This window comes from Tamandua tetradactyla, chromosome 3 (genome assembly GCF_023851605.1).
Source record: "Tamandua tetradactyla isolate mTamTet1 chromosome 3, mTamTet1.pri, whole genome shotgun sequence".
Taxonomy (NCBI): domain Eukaryota; kingdom Metazoa; phylum Chordata; class Mammalia; order Pilosa; family Myrmecophagidae; genus Tamandua; species Tamandua tetradactyla.
This window is the reverse complement of record NC_135329.1, coordinates 59356651-59378169: the sequence shown is the minus strand read 5'-3', so window position 1 is coordinate 59378169 and position 21519 is coordinate 59356651. Positions and strand designations below refer to the sequence as shown.

The 21519-nt window shown below is 38.3% G+C and overlaps 1 protein-coding gene and 1 pseudogene across 2 annotated transcripts in view; both read right to left on the bottom strand.

Annotated features, from left to right (window-relative positions):
- LOC143677348 (uncharacterized) overlaps positions 1-21519 on the bottom strand; it is a 65578-nt gene that overhangs the window by 29066 nt on the left and 14993 nt on the right. The window lies entirely within an intron of this gene.
- Positions 7483-9814, bottom strand: LOC143676097 (hyccin pseudogene; annotated as a pseudogene).

The following is a 21519-nucleotide window of genomic DNA, read 5'->3' as shown; positions in this document are numbered from 1 at the left end:
CTACTTAAATTCTTTCTATATCACAATAAGAACATTTAAAGTAGGTCTGTTCACAAAACATGAAACTTTTTTCATATTTTGTCATTTTATATTTAAGAACACAAAAATAAGCAATCCTAAATAAACATATAAATGTACTTTGTCCATATCTCACTTTCTTTTTTTCCCTTTCATGACACTTTCCAGATGACAAATTTATCTAATTTCCTTTATTTTCTGACAAACAATTCAATATTAATTTTTTTCTTTTTTTTTTTTACAATCAGTAATTCTTAATAACATCACATAGTTGCATATTCATCATTTCTTAGTACATTTGCATCGATTTAGAAAAAGAAATAAAAAAATAAAAAGACAACAGAATAAGAATTAAAACATTAATAGAAAGAAAAAAAAAAAACCTATACCTCACATGCAGCTTCATTCAGTGTTTTAACATAATTGCATTGCATTACAATTGGGTAGTATTGTGCTGTCCATTTCTGAGTTTTTATATCCAGTCCCGTTGTACAGTCTGTATCCCTTCAGCTCCAATTACCCCTTCTCTTTTTTTTTTTTTAATTAATGGAAAAAAAGAAATTAACCCAACATTTAGAAATCATACCATTCTACATATGCAATCAGTAATTCTTTTTTTTTTTTATTAATTAAAAAAATTAACTAACACAACAATAGAAATCAATCCATTCTACATAAGCAATCAGCAATTCTTAATATCATCACATAGGTGTATGGTCATCATTTCTCAGTACATATGCATCGATTTAGAGAAAGAAATAGCACTACAACAGAAAAAGAAATAAAGTGATAACACAGAGAGAAAACACAAATAAGAATAAAAAGTACAAAAATATATACGAGAAAAAAAAACAAAACAAACAAACAAAAAAACTATAGATCAGATGCAGCTTCATTCAGCGTTCCAAGATAATTACATTACAATTAGGCAGTATTGTGCTGACCATTTTTTTTTTTTTTTTTAGACGTCATACCATTCTACATATGCAATCAGTAATTCTTAACATCATCACATAGATGCATGATCATCATTTCTTAGTACATTTGCATTGGTTTAGAAAAACTAGCAACATAACCGAAAAAGATATAGAATGTTAATATAGAGACAAAAATAAAAGTAATAATAGTAAAGTCAAAACAAAACAAAACAAAACAAAACAAAAACCTATAGCTCAGATGCAGCTTCATTCAGTGTTTTAACAAGATTACTTTACAATTAGGTATTATTGTGCTGTCCATTTTTGAGTTTTTGTATCTACTCCTGTTGCACAGTCTGTATCCCTTCAACTCCAATTGCCTATTATCTTACCCTGTTTCTACCTCCTGCTGGACTCTGTTACCAATGACATATTCCAAATTTATTCTCGAATGTCTGTTCACATCAGTGGGACCATACAGTATTTGTCCTTTAGTTTTTGGCTAGACTCACTCAGCATAATGTTCTCTAGGTCCATCCATGTTATTACATGCTTCATAAGTTTATCCTGTCTTAAAGCTGCATAGTATTCCATCGTATATATATACCACAGTTTGTTTAGCCACTCTTCTGTTGATGGAGATTTCGGCTGTTTCCATCTCTTTGCAATTGTAAATAACGCTGCTATAAACATTGGTGTGCAAATGTCCGTTTGTGTCTTTGCCCTTAAGTCCTTTGAGTATATTCCCAGCAATGGTATTGCTGGGTCGTATGGCAATTCTATATTCAGCTTTTTGAGGAACCGCCAAACTGCCTTCCACAGTGGTTGCACCATTTGACATTCCCACCAACAGTGGATAAGTGTGCCTCTTTCTCCGCATCCTCTCCAGCACTTGTCATTTTCTGTTTTGTTGATAATGGCCATCCTGGTGGGTGTGAGATGATATCTCATTGTGGTTTTGATTTGCATTTCTCTAATGGCCAGGGACATTGAGCATCTCTTCATGTGCCTCTTGGCCATCCGTATTTCCTCTTCTGAGAGGTATCTGTTCAAGTCTTTTTCCCATTTTGTAATTGGGTTGGCTGTCTTTTTGTTGTTGAGATGAACAATCTCTTTATAAATTCTGGATACTAGACCTTTATCTGACATATCATTTCGAAATATTGTCTCCCATTGTGTAGGCTGTCTTTCTACTTTCTTGATGAAGTTCTTTGATGCACAAAAGTGTTTAATTTTGAGGAGCTCCCATTTATTTATTTCCTTCTTCAGTGCTCTTGCTTTAGGTTTAAGGTCCATACAACCGCCTCCAGTTGTAAGATCCATAAGATATCTCCCAACATTTTCCTCTAACTGTTTTATAGTCTTAGACCTAATGTTTAGATCTTTGATCCATTTTGAGTTAACTTTTGTGTAGGGTGTGAGATATGGGTCTTCTTTCATTCTTTTGCATATGGATATCCAGTTCTCTAGGCACCATTTATTGAAGAGACTGTTCTGTCCCAGGTGAGTTGGCTTGACTGCCTTATCAAAGATCAAATGTCCATAGATGAGAGGGTCTATATCTGAGCACTCTATTCGATTCCATTGGTCGATATATCTATCTTTATGCCAATACCATGCTGTTTTGACCACTGTGGCTTCATAATATGCCTTAAAGTCAGGCAGCGCGAGACCTCCAGCTTCGTTTTTTTTCCTCAAGATGTTTTTAGCAATTCGGGGCACCCTGCCCTTCCAGATAAATTTGCTTATTGGTTTTTCTATTTCTGAAAAATAAGTTGTTGGGATTTTGATTGGTATTGCATTGAATCTGTAAATCAATTTAGGTAGGATTGACATCTTAACTATATTTAGTCTTCCAATCCATGAACACGGTATGCCCTTCCATCTATTTAGGTCTTCTGTGATTTCTTTTAACAGTTTTTTGTAGTTTTCTTTATATAGGTTTTTTGTCTCTTTAGTTAAATTTATTCCTATTTATTTTATTCTTTTAGTTGCAATTGTAAATGGGATTCGTTTCTTGATTTCCCCCTCAGCTTGTTCATTACTAGTGTATAGAAATGCTACAGATTTTTGAATGTTGATCTTGTAACCTGCTACTTTGCTGTACTCATTTATTAGCTCTAGTAGTTTTGTTGTGGATTTTTCCGGGTTTTCGACGTATAGTATCATATCGTCTGCAAACAGTGATAGTTTTACTTCTTCCTTTCCAATTTTGATGCCTTGTATTTCTTTTTCTTGTCTAATTGCTCTGGCTAGAACCTCCAACACAATGTTGAATAATAGTGGTGATAGTGGACATCCTTGTCTTCTTCCTGATCTTAGGGGGAAAGTTTTCAATTTTTCCCCATTGAGGATGATATTAGCTGTGGGTTTTTCATATATTCCCTCTATCATTTTAAGGAAGTTCCCTTGTATTCCTATCTTTTGAAGTGTTTTCAACAGGAAAGGATGTTGAATCTTGTCAAATGCCTTCTCTGCATCAATTGAGATGATCATGTGATTTTTCTCCTTAGATTTGTTGAAATGGTGTATTACTTTAATGGATTTTCTTATGTTGAACCATCCTTGCATACCTGGGATGAATCCTACTTGGTCATGATGTATAATTCTTTTAATGTGTTGTTGGATACGATTTGCTAGAATTTTATTGAGGATTTTTGCATCTGTATTCATTAGAGAGATTGGTCTGTAGTTTTCTTTTTTTGTAATATCTTTGCCTGGTTTTGGTATGAGGGTGATGTTGGCTTCATAGAATGAATTAGGTAGTTTTCCCTCCACTTCGATTATGTTGAAGAGTTTGAGGAGAGTAGGTACTAATTCTTTCTGGAATGTTTGATAGAATTCACATGTGAAGCCATCTGGTCCTGGACTTTTCTTTTTAGGAAGCTTTTGAATGACTAATTCAATTTCTTTACTTGTGATTGGTTTGTTGAGGTCATCTATGTCTTCTTGAGTCAAAGTTGGTTGTTCATGTCTTTCCAGGAACCCGTCCATTTCATCTAAATTGTTGTATTTATTAGCGTAAAGTTGTTCATAGTATCCTGTTATTACCTCCTTTATTTCTGTGAGGTCAGTAGTTATGTCTCCTCTTCCATTTCTGATCTTATTTATTTGCATCCCCTCTGTTCTTCTTTTTGTCAATCTTGCTAAGGGCCCATCAATCTTATTGATTTTCTCATAGAACCAACTTCTGGTCTTATTGATTTTCTCTATTGTTTTCATGTTTTCAATTTCATTTATTTCTGCTCTGATCTTTGTTATTTCTTTCCTTTTGCTTGCTTTGGGATTAGTTTGCTGTTCTTTCTCCAGTTCTTCCAAGTGAACAGTTAATTCCTGCATTTTTGCCTTTTCTTCTTTTCTGAGATAGGCATTTAGGGCAATAAATTTCCCTCTTAGCACTGCCTTTGCTGCATCCCATAAGTTTTGATATGTTGTGTTTTCATTTTCATTTGCTTCGAGGTATTTACTAATTTCTCTTGCAATTTCTTCTTTGACCCACTCGTTGTTTAAGAGTGTGCTGTTGAGCCTCCACATATTTGTTAATTTTCTGGCATTCCGCCTATTATTGATTTCCAACTTCATTCCTTTATGATCCGAGAAAGTGTTGTGTATGATTTCAATCTTTTTAAATTTGTTAAGACTTGCTTTGTGACCCAGCATATGGTCTATCTTTGAGAATGATCCATGAGCACTTGATAAAAAGGTGTATCCTGCTGTTGTGGGATGTAATGTCGTATAAATGTCTGTTAAGTCTAGCTCCTTTATAGTAATATTCAGATTCTCTATTTCTTTATTGATCCTCTGTCTAGATGTCCTGTCCATTGATGAGAGTGGGGAATTGAAGTGTCCAACTATTATGGTATTTGTGTCTATTTCCTTTTTCAGTGTTTGCAGTGTATTCCTTACGTATTTTGGGGCATTCTGATTCGGTGCGTAAATATTTATGATTGTTATGTCTTCTTGTTTAATTGTTCCTTTTATTAGTAGATAGTGTCCTTCTTTGTCTCTTTTAACTGTTTTACATTTGAAGTCTAACTTGTTGGATATTAGTATAGCCACTCCTGCTATTTTCTGGTTGTTATTTGCATGAAATATCTTTTCTCAACCTTTCACTTTCAACCTATGTTTATCTTTGGGTCTAAGATGTGTTTCCTGTAGACAGCATATAGAAGGATCCTGTTTTTTAATCCATTCTGCCATTCTATGTATTTTGATTGGGGAATTCAGTCCATTAACATTTAGTGTTATTATTGTTTGGATAATATTTTCCTCTGCCATTTTGCCTTTTGTATTATATATATATATCATATCTGACTTTCCTTCTTTCTACACTCTTCTCCATACCTCTCTCTTCTGTCTTTTTGGTTCTGACTCTAGTGCTCCCTTTAGTATTTCTTGCAGAGCTGGTCTCTTGGTCACAAATTCTCTCAGTGACTTTTTGTCTGAGAATGTTTTAATTTCTCCCTCATTTTTGAAGGACAATTTTGCTGGATATAGGAGTCTTGGTTGGCAGTTTTTCTCTTTTAGTAATTTAAATATATCATCCCACTGTCTTCTAGCCTCCATGCTTTCTGCTGAGAAATCTACACATAGTCTTATTGGGTTTCCCTTGTATGTGATGGATTGTTTTTCTCTTGCTGCTTTCAAGATCCTCTCTTTCTCTTTGACCTCTGACATTCTAACTAGTAAGTGTCTTGGAGAACGCCTATTTGGGTCTAATCTCTTTGGGGTGTGCTGCACTTCTTGGATCTGTAATTTTAGGTCTTTCATAAGAGTTGGGAAATTTTCAGTGAAAATTTCTTCCATTAGTTTTTCCCTCCTTTTCCCTTCTCTTCTCCTTCTGGGACACCCACAACACGTATATTTGTGCGGTTCATATTGTCCTTGAGTTCCCTGATACCCTGTACAAATTTTTCCATTCTCTTCCCGATAGTTTCTGTTTGTTTTTGGAATTCAGATGTTCCATCCTCCAAATCACTAATTCTATCTTCTGTCTCTTTGAATCTATCATTGTAGGTATCCATTGTTTTTTCTATCTTTTCTACTTTGTCCTTCACTTCCATAAGTTCTGTGATTTGTTTTTTCAGTTTTGCTATTTCTTCTTTATGTTCAGCCCATGTCTTCTTCATGTCCTCCCTCAATTTATCGATTTCGTTTTTGAAGAGGTTTTCCATTTCTGTTCATATATTCAGCATTAGTTGTCTCAGCTCCTGTATCTCATTTGAACTATTGGATTGTTCCTTTGACTGGGCCATATTTTCAATTATTTGAGTGTGATCCGTTATCTTCTGTTGGCGTCTGCGCATTTAGACAGATTTCCCTGGGTATTGGATCCAAAAGTTTGGAAGATTTTTCTGTGAAGTCTCTGGGTTCTGTTTTTCTTATCCTTCCCAGTAGGTGGCGCTCGTGGCACACGTTTGTCTGCGGGTCCCACCAGTAAAAGGTGCTGTGGGACCTTTAACTTTGGAAAACTCTCGCCATCCGGGAGGTTCGCTAGCCGAAGCGGCTTGGAAGAGTTCGAGCCCGCCTGGGGTCCGAACGCAGGGAGGGTTGCTGGCCGCCGCAGCCCGGGAAAGCGCCCGTCCGAATTTCCTAGTCGCCCGGGCGACAAGCGTGGCGGGAGGGCGCCAGCGGCAGCGGCCCGCCCGGGAGAGTGCACGTTCCCGGGGAGTCACGGGTTTGGAAGGGGCCTCCCCCACCCGTCACCGTTCTCTGTGGCCTGGGGATTTCCGATCCAATTCTCTCAGTTGGTCCGGGGGGCTGCGCGTGGTGTGGGCGCCAGCCGCCGTGGTTTCAGGGGACCGCCTCTGCAATTCTCCCAGCCGGCCCGGGAAGGGGGAAGGGAGTGACTCCGGTCGCTTGCCGCCCCGCCCGGTGAAGCCCGCGCGCCTCGGCGATCTCACCCGAGCGGCTTCTCTCAGCCAGCCAGCCGTTCCAGGATGGGGTACGCTGTCTTTTTTATCTCTGTTGTGGCTTTGGACACTGTTCTGTATTGTTTCTACTCCCCTAGTAGCTGTCCTGGAGAAGAAACTAAGATCCGCGCGTCTTACTAAGCCGCCATCTTCTCCGGAAGTCTCAATATTAATTTTTGATGCTGGTATCTGGACAGTTGTGTTTCAAGACTTACAATGATTTTCCAGAAGTCCTCAATTATATGTGCTCTGAATTAATAGTCTCTGAATAACCAGGATTTCCAAACTTGAAGAGCAGAGTAAATCAACTTTATGGCATATTATACCTTTGGAATTATAAGGGATTTTCACCTGCTAAATCCAGATAGAACACAAAAACAACACACCTATCAGCAACCTGATTTTTTATATTAGAATGTCCCAAAGAGGGTGGGCAATGGAGGCTCAGTGGCAGAGTTCTTGCCTGCCAAGCAGAGACCTGGGTTTGATTCCCAGTGCTTGTCCATGCAAAAAAAAAAAGGTTCCAAAGATAACACAGAAATCTTTCCATCCATGTCCTAGAATTAAACAGCATTGTAGGTACTGAGTTACTATGTACTTGAATAAACTGTTCTCATCTATAAGATGGTCTAGTTATGAACATGTTTTGGGGGTTGCTTTTCATACACTGGCTTACTAAATAGCCAGCTATAAAATTCCTGGAGTTGCACATCTGCCTCCCCCTTTATAAAAGTTCCCATTACTCTGAAAGCCAAACATACAGCTTCCAAAATAGGAATTATTAAAAACAAATTCTCACAACCTCACATAAGATGTTACCAACCTGATCATTCAATCTGTCAAAATTTATTGGAACAGTGATAATCTTAGGGCAACAGTAATAAATAAGAAAGAAAAAATAAATCAAACTGAAGGGGGAAAACACAACCAAGAAATAACAAAACCCTATTTCAATTTACTGCAACCCAAACATTATTCCCTTCATAAATTCAAGGTAGCCTGCAGAATTTAAGACATAAAGTTTCCTGTGAGGAAACAAGGATGAGAGACTTGGGACACTTTCATACAGAAATAAAGTCATATTTCCAGATTTACTGGTTATATAAGAAAAATGTGACATCGATGTGTTTGATAGAGTAATGCTAATGCCAGGAGGTCTCTGCTGACCTGACTGATGCTTCATTGGAAGTTCCATTCTTTCAGAAATGTAAATAAGCTTCTCCTTTTGGAGACTACAAGCAGAAAATCTATTGGCATCTGTCCCAGTTCTACAGTCAACAGATGATGGGTTATGTGGAACTCTGACACCACTCACTTATTCAAAAGATTTACTAAGTACAGTAGCAGCAGTTTTAGCCAAACCATGGCTACTAGGCTTAGGCAAGGATTGGCTGGTTTTTAAAGTAATTCTTTTCAAAGAGAGAAGCTCAAGATTCTCATTTTGGGCTCTCTGAGTTTGTTTTGAGCAAAGTGATCTTTGCAAGATTCCCCTGTAGTCTTTCTTTTCCTCTAGTTTTGCTCTTTTTTTCTGTACACTTGTCTTGTTACTAGAATTGTGACTATTTGATAAACCTGACTGGCTGGTACTAGATGCAGCCCTGGAATAAAACCCCACATCAACTTCAGATATCTTCATCCAGTTCTTCTTGATATGTTAAATTTTTATTTCCATGTCTCGTCCACCTGTGACCTCTTGCATGCTGGTTACTGCATTTCTTGATATTCTAGAGGAAGTTGGTGTAATTACAACTTGAATATACCAGGTACCCTCCTTACTAGATTTCACGACCCTATGAGGCAAAAAAGCCTTAATATATTAGCAACCAGCAATGGCTCTAGATATAATTCCAGCTGGACTCTGTATATAATATCATTAAAGCTTTTTGAGCCACATCCCATTCTCCATTATAAAATGCAAAATAAATCTGTTAATATTTGCACAATGAATTCTGAAGAAACCAGTATCCTGTTAATTTTACCTCTGTATTTTCTTGCATGTTATTGAGGATATCCACAAACACAAAAATCTTGAACAAATCTGACATAGTGATTGAAGAGAAATACCGGGCATATAGGTTAAGGCTGTACTGTAACACAACAAAAGGAATGCCAACTCTTCCAATCTATTCTATGCTGTTAGAATCTCCCTTTGAGGTTGAGGCCCACTGTAATACAACTATCGACAAACCATGCTGGGACAGAGCACTCTCATTCAGAGCCATGGAACCAACGCTCCAAGTTTCATGATATACAGATAGTTTAAAGATGGAACTGTAAAACTCAATATCTTGCCATGCCCATTTGTCAACTGTTTCCAAATTGTAAACTCCTAGAAGAAGAGCTTCAATGAATCCACTGTTATGCACATTTCTACTGGCTGAGATTGCATAATAGCACCAGATCAATTCCAGGAGAAACTAGTGTAAATCAAAGCAACTGTTTCTTTCCACTGCAACAGAACCCAAAGAGCTGGCACTTTGTGGCTCCTGGATAACTTTATATAGAGATGAAACTAAAGAACTCTTGTCTTTCAAGTTTGTGAAATAATTTGGTAAAGCTGTTTTCGGTACTGTCATCAATCAAGAAAGGCTTATGGGTCAGGAACACCTCTGTCAACTGGGTAGTCATATGGCTAGCATCTGCTGGTCCCTTTGCTCCTGGGCCATTACTTTCAGCCTCTGTCTTATGGGGGTTCCTCACTTTACTTCTCTAGGGCTGCCTTTCATCTCTTGGCTTCCCTTGCTCTCTCCAGATACTGGCTTGCTTAACATCTCATGGCTATGTCTGCTAGGTTCCAAGCATCTCCAAATACCCATGTCTCTGTTCTCCATGTGCCCACATCTGTCAGCTCTGTTGTGAAGTTTCTGTTGGCACTGCCATTTCTGTCATTTCTGAGGCTTCTGTTGTTTCTATTCTTTTGATTTTATGTCATATCTTTTTTCTCTTTTTACCCTTTCAGTTATTCTAATAATATTCATTTCTCCACTCTTCTCCAAACCTCTCTCTCCTATCTTTTCCTATCAGCCTCTAGCATTTTCTGTAATACTTCATGTAGAGTAGATCTAACATTCACAAATCTCTGTCTACCTGTTAATATTGTAAGCTCTCCCTCATTTTTCAAGGACATTTTAGATGGACATAAACTTCTTGTCTGGCAGGTTTTCTCTTTTGACATCTTAAAATATATCATACCATTGTCATGTCATCTCCATGGTTTCTCCTAAGAAATTCACACCTAGTCTTATCAAACTTCTCTTATGTGATGGATCATGTTTTTCTTGCTGCTTTCAGTATTTGGTCTTTGTATTTGACAATCTGATTAAATGACTTGTAGCAGTTCTATTTGAATATATTCTGTTTGGGGTACATTGCAGTTTTTGGATCTGTAATTTCATGTCTTTCATAAGAGTTGGGAAATTTTGGCCATAATTTCCTCAATTATTCTTTCTGCCCCTTTCCCTTCTCTTCTTCTTCCCTTCCCAAAACACATATATTCATATACTTCATGTTGCTATTCAATTCCCTGAGGATGGCCTCAAATATTTCCATTATTTTACCTATCTGCTCTTTTGTGTGTAACATTTCAGAAGTCTTGTCCTCTAGTTCAGAAATTCTTTCTTCTACCACTTCAAATTTGCTGTTTTAGGTCTCCACTTTATTTGTTGTCTCTTCTATTGTGCCTCTCATTATTACATGTTATTCGGTTTTTTTTGGGGGGGGGAGGGGAAGTTTCTAAATTCTTCTTTATGGTCAACCAGTGTACCAGTTTGAAACTGCTGTATACCCCAGAAAGCCATGCTCTTTAATTCTCATTCAATATTGCTGGGTGGGATCTTTTTTTATTGTTTCCATGGAGATGAGACCCACCCAATTGTGGGTGGTAACTTTTGATTAGTTGATTTCCATGAAGATGTGTCTTCATTGCTTCAAAGATTGCTTACCGGAGTCTTCTTTAAGAAGGAACCATTTTGGAAAAAGCTTTACGGCCAACAAAACCCACACAGCCAGAGATCTTTGGAGTTGCAGAAGGAAAATGGGCCCAGTTAAGACTTATTAGTGAGAAAGCTAGCAGATGTTGCCATGTGCCTTCCCAGCTGAGAGATGTTCAGAAGCTAGAGAACCCAGCAGACACCAGCCATGTGCCTTCCTGGCTAACAGAGGTGTTCTGAATGTTATCAGCTTTCTTAAGTGAAGATCACTTCTTGTTGGTGCCTTAATTTGGATATTTTCATGGCCTTAAAACTGTAAACTTGCAACTTAATAAATTCCCTTTTAAAAAACCATTCCACTACAGATATATTGCATTCCATCAGCTTTAGCAAACTAAAACACAGAGTGTCTTCTTTGTATCCTTCATTATTTTACCACATTTTCCTTCAATTCATTGAATTTAGATTTATTTGAACAACCTTTTCTAATGCAATTTCATTGAGACATATTCACATACCATATAAACATCCACAGTATCATGGTATAGTTGTGCACTCATCACCACAATGAATTTTAGAACATTTTCTTTACTCAAAAACATAAATAAAAATAAAAAGAACACCCAAAATATACCATACCCCTTTCCTCTCTATTACTTATTACTTACTTATTAATTTATCCATTTATTTAGCTAATTAGTTAGTTAGTTATTCGTCTATATTTGAAAACTCACCTCCATACACTGATAAAAGGAGATCAGTCACAATTTTTTTCACAGCCACAGGTTCAAAGTTAAAAGCTAAATAGCTATACAATCACCACCAAGAATCAAGATTACTGATTTTAATTCAACAGTTTCAGTATTTCCTTCTAGCTTTCTAAAAACTAAGAAGGAATATCTATATAATGCATAAGAATAACATCCAAAATGAAATTTCAAATCTACTTGAAATCTTTAGCCACTGAAACTTTATTTTGTCTTATTTCTATTCATCCTTTTGGTCAAGAAGGCTTTCTCAATCCCATGATGTCAGGGTCAGGCTCATCCTTGGGAATCATGTCCCACATTTCTAAGAAGGTCTGCACCTCTGGGAGCCATGTCCCATGTAGGGTGGAGGGTAGTGTTTTTTCTTGCAGAATTGTCTTAGAGAAAGTCCATACTGAGCAACAAAACAGAGTCTCTGGGGGTGACTATTAAGCATAATTATAAGTAAGCTCAGATTCTCATTTGCAAAAATAAGTTTCATAAGGGCAATCTCCAAAACCAAGAGTTGGCTTATTAAACTGTGAGTCCCTAATGCTTGAGAGAATGTCAGGAATTCTCCAGGTGGGAATGTTAAATAATTCTACATTTTTCACCAGTTCACCAAGGGGAATTTGCAAATACCTTCTTTATTTTCTGCCCAAAACACTCTGGGAGATTTTGGGGTATTATATTAACCTGTACAAAAATAATAAGATCTCATTTCCTATTCCAGTTTCCTTGTAAGTTAATAAACTGACCATATGTGTTAAGTTACAAAGTGTGCTATAGAAAATAAAAATTATGTACCAGATCAACATCTGTCCCTTTGGTCTCACGTAGAAGTTGTAGTTTTAAAATACAGTCAGTATTATACTTTACCACGTACTCTGATTTAACTTAGTCCTAACAAGACTGTTTCATTCGTATCTCTAATTGAAGTCTGATCTCTTTTCAGCTTCTTTAACAGTTGCAGTTATGTAATGCACCAAGTAATACTGACTTTCAGAGTTTCAGAACTCTGACTCTGATCCTCAAGTGTCACACAGACAGCCAAAGCACTAGGAACTACCAGGTTATACATAAAGAGTTCAGCATCTTAGATTCAGAGATAACTGTTAATACACAGAATAGATGTGCTGCTCTTAGAGCTTACAATCTAGGAACCGTTACAATAAGGCTTATTGATCATCTGTACTCCTTAATTGTTGATTGTCCACTTTTTATCCCCTGCAACAAATGCTATCAAATTCACTCTCAGACATTGTTCAAAATAGTTAGAAAAAGAAAAAGAAACAATAAGATTCCCATACCCCACCATTGTATCTCCTTCTTATTTACATTTAGCTTTGGTATATTGCCTCTGTTACAATTAAAGAAGAATATTACAATGTTATTGTTAACCATAGACCCTAATTTGCATTGACTATATTTTTCCCACATGCCCTCCCATTTCAACACCTTGCAATAGTGACATTTATTGTTCCACCTCATGCAAAAACTACCATGTATTTGTGCATTTATTCACTGTCATTGTTCACTCTAGGTTTCACTAAGTATATACTCTCAATTTTCCTTCTGATATCATACATATCCTGAGTTTTCCACTTTCAATCACAATCACACTCAGCTTTGTTCATTATACTTACAATATTGTCCTACTATCAGATAATATTGTGTTATTCATTTCCAGATCTTTAAAATCAATCCTGTGAAATATTCTGTACTCCTTCAGCATCAAATGACCAATCTCAAACCTCTTTCTATTTTCTGATAACCTGTGTTCTTAACTTTAACTCTCAGAGTTTGCTCATTATAGTTAGTTCAAATTAGTGAGACCATACAGTATTTGTCCTTTTGTTTCTGGTTAAGTTCACTCAACATAATATCCTTAAGGCTCATCCACATTGTTACATACTTCATGTAACAATAAGAATGTAGAATATGACTTTATTCTGTCTTACTGCTGCATAATATTCCATTGTTTATATATACCAGAGTTTGTTTGTCCTTTCATCTACTGATGGATACTTGGGCTATTTCCATCTCTTAGCAATTGTGAATAATATCACTATACACATCAAGTGTGCAAATTTCCATTCATGCCCCTACCTTCAACTTCCTCTGAATATATACTTAGTAATGGGATGGCTGGATCATATACCAGTTCTATACTAGCAATTCCATACTAGTGCCAAACTACTTTCCAGAGTGGTTGAACCATTCTACATTCCACCAATAGTGAATAAATGTGCTTCCTTCTCCACATCCTGTCCAGCACTTGCAGATTTATGGGGTTTTTTAATAATGGCAATCTAGTAGGTGTGAGATGTTATCTCACTGTGGTTTTGATTTGCATTAGGAATATGCAAATGAAAACCATACTGAGACACCACTTCACACTCAATAGGATGGTTATAATTTTTTAGTAGCTAAAATAATGGTTGGTGAGGATTTGGAGAAAATAGAACCCTTGTATACTGCTGGTGGGAATGTACAATGGCACCACCACTATAGAAAATATTTGGGCAGTTCTTCAATCAGTTGTATACAGAATTAGCCCATGATCCAGCAATTCTACTCTTTGATATATACCCAATGTTGCAAAAGAGATATTAAAATAATTGAATACAAATGTTAATAGCAGCACTATTCACCAGACCTCACAGGTGGAAACAAACCAAAGATCTGTCAACCAATGAAGGAATAATGAAAATGTTATATCCAAGCATTTAAATACTGTTGAATGATAAAAAGGAGTGATGTAATGGTATAAGCTTATTTTAGACAAATCTCATAAACATGTTAAGTGAAAGAAGCCAGATAAAAAAGGTCTTATTTTTATACATGCAATATCCAGAATAAGTAAATCAATAGAGACAGAAAGATTAATGGCTGATAGGGGTTGAAGGGAGTGGGGAATGGAGAGTGGCTCCTTTCATGGGTATGAGCCTTCCTTTGGAGGTAATGAAAATGCTGTGGAAATAGATAAAGCTGATGAACAACACTTTGTATGTACTAACACCACTGTTATACTGTTTAAAATGGTCAAATTTCATATTATGTGAACTTCACCTCAATAAAAAGATATGTACTTAAGTCTAAGCACAGTAAATGTAGGATATATTATTCAAAGAAATCCAATTTCCTCTGGAATATAAAGCATTATATTTTACTGTTTATATATAAATATAGCCATTAATAGTTCTAAATTTTAATAAACATTTTCGCATTTCTTTTTCAGACAAAAAGATCACCATATTCAGAGAAAAATAAAATAAAAATAGCATATTAAAAAGAAACACTAAAGGGATTTGCAAGGAGATGGCAGAATAGGATAGGCTGAGTTCACCCCTGCTCCAAGGAAAAGCTAGAGGAATGACAGAAAAATTACCAGGACAGCAATTCCAGGGTGCAAATGAGCTGAGAGATTCATCTATATTACATATAGAGGTCCTGGATGAAACAGCTGAGGAACTGCCATGCAGAGATGCAGAAACCATCCAGCTACTGCAAAAAGCCTTATGTACCCCTTTCCAAATGGAGGCCCAGAGCCACCAGAAGTGTATGGACAGGAAGGCAGTGTCAAGGAAGTAAGCAAAGCCATGCTCTTTGAACACACCACACCCTTGCACACTGCCTTCCTTCATGGCCCATGCCCTCACTGCAACCCACACACCTGAGCCCCACCAGACACACATACACAAGCACCACCAAGCCCTGCCAGCACACCCCCACCTTGGACAACCCTTTGCCCTACACATGCACACAAAAATGCACTGTACCGCCACCCTGCACAAGCATACAACTCTTCCCTCGCTCCACCTCATGCCCTGTGCAAGAACACACCACAACCCACCCCACTGTATCCATGCCCTGTCCCTCCACACTATTCCTTGCACACCCAAGCCCTGACCTCCACACATGTTCACATGTGCATCCATGCCCAATGCACTCTGACCCATGCACATGTGCACTCCCACCCCAGCACCCTGTCATGCCCCATACATGTGCATACCCAGAGCCTGCCCTGTGCACTTATGTACCCCAGCTCTGGATTTTCCCATGTGCTACACATACATGCCCTGACCCCACACCATAACTTGCACCTGAAACCCTGCAACTCACCACCTGGTCTTGTGCAAGTTCACCCCTGGGCCCTATCCCCACATGCACACTCTGTCCCACCACCCCAGAACCATTAAGCTCCATACACCATGCATGCACAAACCTGTGCCACAACCCACTGTACCCAGACATCTACACCCTGAATTCTGCAGCCAATCTACAAGGCCATCCTCATTCACCCATGCCATGCCCTCTCTCTCCCAGCACCCTGACCCATGCACCATACCCTTCTGCACCTGCAAACCCCTTTGATTCATCTCCCATCATGCCCTGCCTCAGTATTCCTTATGCTGTACACCAACCCTGTTTTGAGACCTGACCAAGCTACATCCTGTCCCAATTAACCCTCATGCCACCCTGACACAACCCCATGCCCCACACTCCATACTCCCATGTACCAGCACATTATCCCCACCCTGGACCTGGCTCTGTGCCATGCCCTGGTACCATGCGGCTGCATATCACCCCATGCCCTATGTCTTTATCTATGCCTGTCCTGCAATAAGAAAACCTTATAACTACTGAGGGAAATCAACTTCCAAAGTAACCCTAACAAAATAATTCAATGCCTTGCAAGCAAAAGAAAATTCCAAAGTATATGAAGATTCAGACAAATATAATCCAGCCTTATGACCAATTCAAAACACTGGAGGAGACACAGAATTTGGAACAACTAATCAAAGATGTTCACACAACTCTACTAAATAAAATCAATGGGTTTGCTAATGACATAAAGGAGATCTAGAAGACATTAAAAGAGAATAAAGAATTTGAAAGAATAAAGAGGAAAATAGCAGCTATCACAGAGATGAACGATACTGTAGACCAAATAAAAATATTCTAGAGACACACAAAGCAGATTTGAAGAGATAGCAGAAAAAAGAATAGGTGAACTAGAGAACAGGACAATTGATTTTAAGCACACAAAAAAAAAGAAATGGAAAAAATTTACTTGGATCCAGAGAAATGATGGAAAACATGAAGTGGACATGTATAAGAACCACTTATGTCCCAAAAGGAAAAGAGAAGAGTAAAGGGCTAGGATGATTAGTTGAGGACATAATGAGGGAAAACTTCTCAACCTTTATAAAAGATACAAATATGCAAATCAAAGGATTCCAATGAACCACAAATAAAATAAATACAAACAGGCCTACTCCAAGACACATACTAATCAGTTTGTCAAATGTGGAAGAGTAGCAGAAAATCCTGAAAGCAACAAGAGAAAAAAGATCTACTACATACAAGGGAAACCACATAAGACTGTGTTCAGACTACTCAACAGGAACAGTAGAGATGAGAAAGCAGTGGTATGATACATTTAAGATCCTGAAAGAAAAAGACTTCCCACAAAGAATTCTCTGTCAAGCCAAATTGGACTTCAAAAGTGAGGAAGAGATTAAAATTTTTAAAAACAAATACTGAGAGAATTTGTCAACAGGAGAACTGCCCTACAAGAAATACTAAAGGGACTTCTGTCAGTTGAAAAAAAAAATACAAGAGAGGGATGTCTGGAGGAGAATACAGAACTGAAAAGTACCAATAAGGATAATTTAAGGGATGAAAAGAGACAGAGGGAAAAGAACATATAGATCTGACAAAATCCAAAGGAAAAAATGGGATATTCACGAAATGCCTTTACAGTAATAACTGAATGTTAATGGACTAAACTCACCAATTAAAATAGGCAGAATGGAGCAAATACGATCCATCTATATATACTGCTTACCAGAGACTCACTGTAGAACAAAGGATATAAATAGATTGAAAGTGAAAGGATGGAAAAAGTTTCCATGCAAGCTGTAACCAAAAGAAAGCAGAAGTAGTTATAATAATATCAAACAAAATAGACTTCAAATGTAAAGAAGTCAAAACAAATAAAGAAGGACACTACATATTAATGAAAGGGAATTTGCCAAATAAAAGGAACAATCATAAATGCTTATGCTCCCAATGAAGGATTTCCAAGTACATGAGAGAAACATTGACAAAACCGAAGGGAGCAACAGATAATTACTCAACAATAATAGTGGGAGAATTCAATACACTACTCTCCACTATAGGTAGAATAACTAGAGGATCAACAAGGAAATACCAAAACACCAAGATATACATTCTTCTCCAATGTTCATGGAATATTCTCCAGGATAGATCATATGCTGGGGCATAAAACAGGCCTTTATAAATTAAAAAAGACAGAAATTATTCAAAATACTTCCTCTGATCACAATATAATGATGCTGGAAATCAATAACCACCAAAGAACCAGAACTTGCACAAATATGTGGAGATGAAATACCACACTCTTAAACAACTAGTGGATCAAAGAAGCAATTGCTAGAGAAATTGTTAACTATCTGGAAACTAATGAAAATGAGAATATGACATAACAGAACTTACAAGGCACAACAAAAGCAGTGGTGAGAGGGGAAGGTATTGCCCTAATTACCTATGTAAAAAAAGAAGAGCAAAAATTGAGGACTTAACTACTCACCTGGAGGAACTACAGAATGAACAGAATACTAACACCAAAGCAAATAGAAGAGAAATAACAGAGACTGAAGCAGAATTAAATGAATTATAGAACAATAACAACAACAAAAAAAAAACCAGAAAGAATCTATAAAACCAAAAGTTGGTTCTTTGAGAAAATTGATAAAATTGACGGACCCCTAGCTAGGCTGACAAAGCAAAAAAGGGGGAGGATGCAAAAAAAGAAAATCAGAAATGGGAGGGTGTTCATTATTATGGACCCTGAAGAAATTAAAAACAAGTCATAAGAGGATACTATGAACAACTATATGTTAACAAACTAAACAACTTAGATGAAGTGGACAAATTCCTAGAAACACATGAAGCTACACTGACTGCATTAGTTTACTAAAGCTGCCAGAAAGCAATATATCAGAAATGGAATGGCTTTTAAAAAGGGAATTTAGTAAAGTTACAAGTTTACAGTTCTATAGCCAAGAACATGTCCAAACTAAGGCACCAAAAAGAGGTTACCTTCAGTCTAGAAAGGCTGATGCCATCCCAAACACTTTCTTAGCTGGTAAGGCATGTGGCTGGCATCTGCTGGTCCCTTGCTCCTGGGTTCTGTTGCTTTCAACCTGTTTCCCATAGGGGTTCCTCACTAGGCACCCCTAGAAAGGGGTTGTAATGCTGCAGCTGTCCACTTTCATGTGGTACCTGCATATTGTGCTGAACCATCTGTAAACCAGGCCCAAGTTTTCTCTTCCTCAGTCAATTCACTGTAAGGAACTCCTCAAGAGGCCATAGCTCTGGTCTGGGAAAGAGAAGGTAATGTGGCAGGAAACCATGGGCATTTGGGCCACTTCTTCATGTAACTTACTTGTGCCTTCAGGACCTGCTCTGGCCCAATCTCATATACACCATTTCCATTTTACAATAGAGTGCTGCTGTGCACACCCAACTTTATGGTTTGGTGGGTCAGACAACACCCAGCTCATGATAGGCAACTCAGGTCTCATGGTAACATGGTGGTCCATGGTTAAGTGTTCAATCTCTACTAAGGCCCAACAGCAGACCAAAAGCTGTTTCTCAAAAGGAGAGTACTTATCTGCAGCAGATGGGAAGGCTTTGCTCCAAAATCCTAAGGGTCTGCATTGTGATTCTCCTATAGGGGCTGTCAAAGGCTCCAAACATCATCTCTATTAGACAGTGACACTTCCAACACCATTGGATCTGCTGGATCATATGGCCCAAGTGGCAGAGCAGCTTGTACAGCAGGCTGGACCTGTCACAGAACCTCCTCTTGTTCAGGCCCCCACTCAAAATTAGCAGCTTTTCTGTTCATTCAATAAATGGGCTGGGGTAGCACACCCAAATGAGGAATATGTTGTCACCAAAATCCAAAGAGACCAACTAGGTATTGTGCCTCTTTCTTGGTCACAGCAGGGGCCAGATGCAGCATCTTATACTTCACCTTAGAAGGGATATCTTGACTTGCCGCATACCACTGGCCACCTAGAAATTTCACTGAGGTGGAAGGCCCCTGTATTTTTGTTGGATTTATCTCCCATCCTCTGACACAGAAATGCCTTACCAGTAAGTCTAGAGTAGCTGCTACTTCTTCCTCACTAGGTCTAATCAACATGATATCATCAATATAATGGACCAATGTGATGTCTTGTGGGAGGGAGAAATGATCAAGCTCTCTGAGGACAAGATTATGACATAGGGCTGGAAAGTGGACATACCCCTGAGGTAGGACAGTGAAAGTATATTGCTGACCTTGCCAGCTGAAAGCAAACTGTTTCTGGTGGTCTTTACTAACCCAGCTACTGAGAAAAAAGCATTTGCCAGATAATAGCTGCATACCAGGTACTAGGGGGTGTATTGATTTGCTCAAGCAATGATACCACAACTGGAACAGCAGCTGCAATTAGAGTTACCACCTGGTTGAGCTTAGGATAACCTGCTGTCATCTTCCAAGACCCATCTGTTTTCTGCACATGCCAAATAGGAGAGTTGAATGGGGATGTGGTGAGAATCACCACCCCTGCATCTTTCAAGTCCTTAAGAGTGGCAGTAATCTCTGCAACCCCTCCAGGAATTTGGTATTGCTTCTCATTTACTATTTTGCTAGGTAGGGGCAGTTCTAGTGGCTTCCACTTGGCCTTTCCACCATAATAGCCCTCACTGCACAAGTTAGAGAGCCAATGTGGGGATTCTGCCAGTTAATCAATATGTCTATTCCAATTAAGCATTCTGGAACTGGGGAAATAACTACAGAATGGGTTCTGGGGGCCCACTGGACCCACTGTGAGACAGACCTGAGCTAAAACTTCATTGATCATCTGGACTCCATAAGCCCCCACTCTGACTGGTGGACCAGAGTGATGTTTTGGGTCTCCTGGAATTAATGTCACTTCTGAACCAGTGTCTGATAATCCCTGAAACAGCTGATCATTTCCTTTTCCCCAATGCACAGTTACCCTGGTAAAAAGCTGTCGGTCTCCTTGGGGAAGGTTTGGAGGAAGGTTACCAGTATAAATTTGTGACAGTGTAACAGGGTTCTCCCCCAAAGGGACCTGGCCTCCCCTTCATTCAAGGGGCTCTGGGTCTGTAAACTGTCTCAAGTCTGGAAATTGATTAAGGGGCCATGACTCTATTTTTGTAATTTAGGTTAGACTTCTGTTCACTTTACCTAGAACTCTTTTGTTTATACAGCTCAAACAAGAATTTAGTAGACTGCCATTCTATTGTATTTCTAGGTACTCCATGATTTACTAGCCAATGCCACAAATCTCTGTGAGTCATATAATTTTGACTTCTGCTTTGAGTTTGCTGTCTATTATAATAGCCACATCTACCCTGTCTTTGGTGATTAAGTGCTGCCACCTGGCTTCTGCCATCTTGGGATCTGGTCATCCCCACTGTGTTTAAGGATTCCAGCTCAGTGACAGCAGTTCCTACAGTAATATCTGACCTACAGAGAAGTGCAACTACAGAGCTCTTCAGGGATGATGGCGCTAGTCTCACAAATTTATTTCTCACTGTTCTGGTAAAAGGTGCATCCTCCGCACATTCCTGAGGTGTAAGAGCAGGCTTTGCATGATAAATCCACTTTAACATTTCAATCTCTCTAAGCCTCTGGATCCCCTCATCTACATTTTACCAGGGCAATTCTGGAATTTCAACCTCAGGTCATGTTGGCCACCTTTTGATCCATGTTTCAACCAATCATTCAAACAAACTGTTAATGGCTTTTCTAACCCCTTGAGCTATAACATTGAATGCAGAATCTCTTAGTGGGCCCAAATCAATAAATTCAGCCTGATCCAGCCTTATATTCCTCCAACCATTTTCCCACACCCACACTGTTAAAATGCAGTGCCACACATATTCT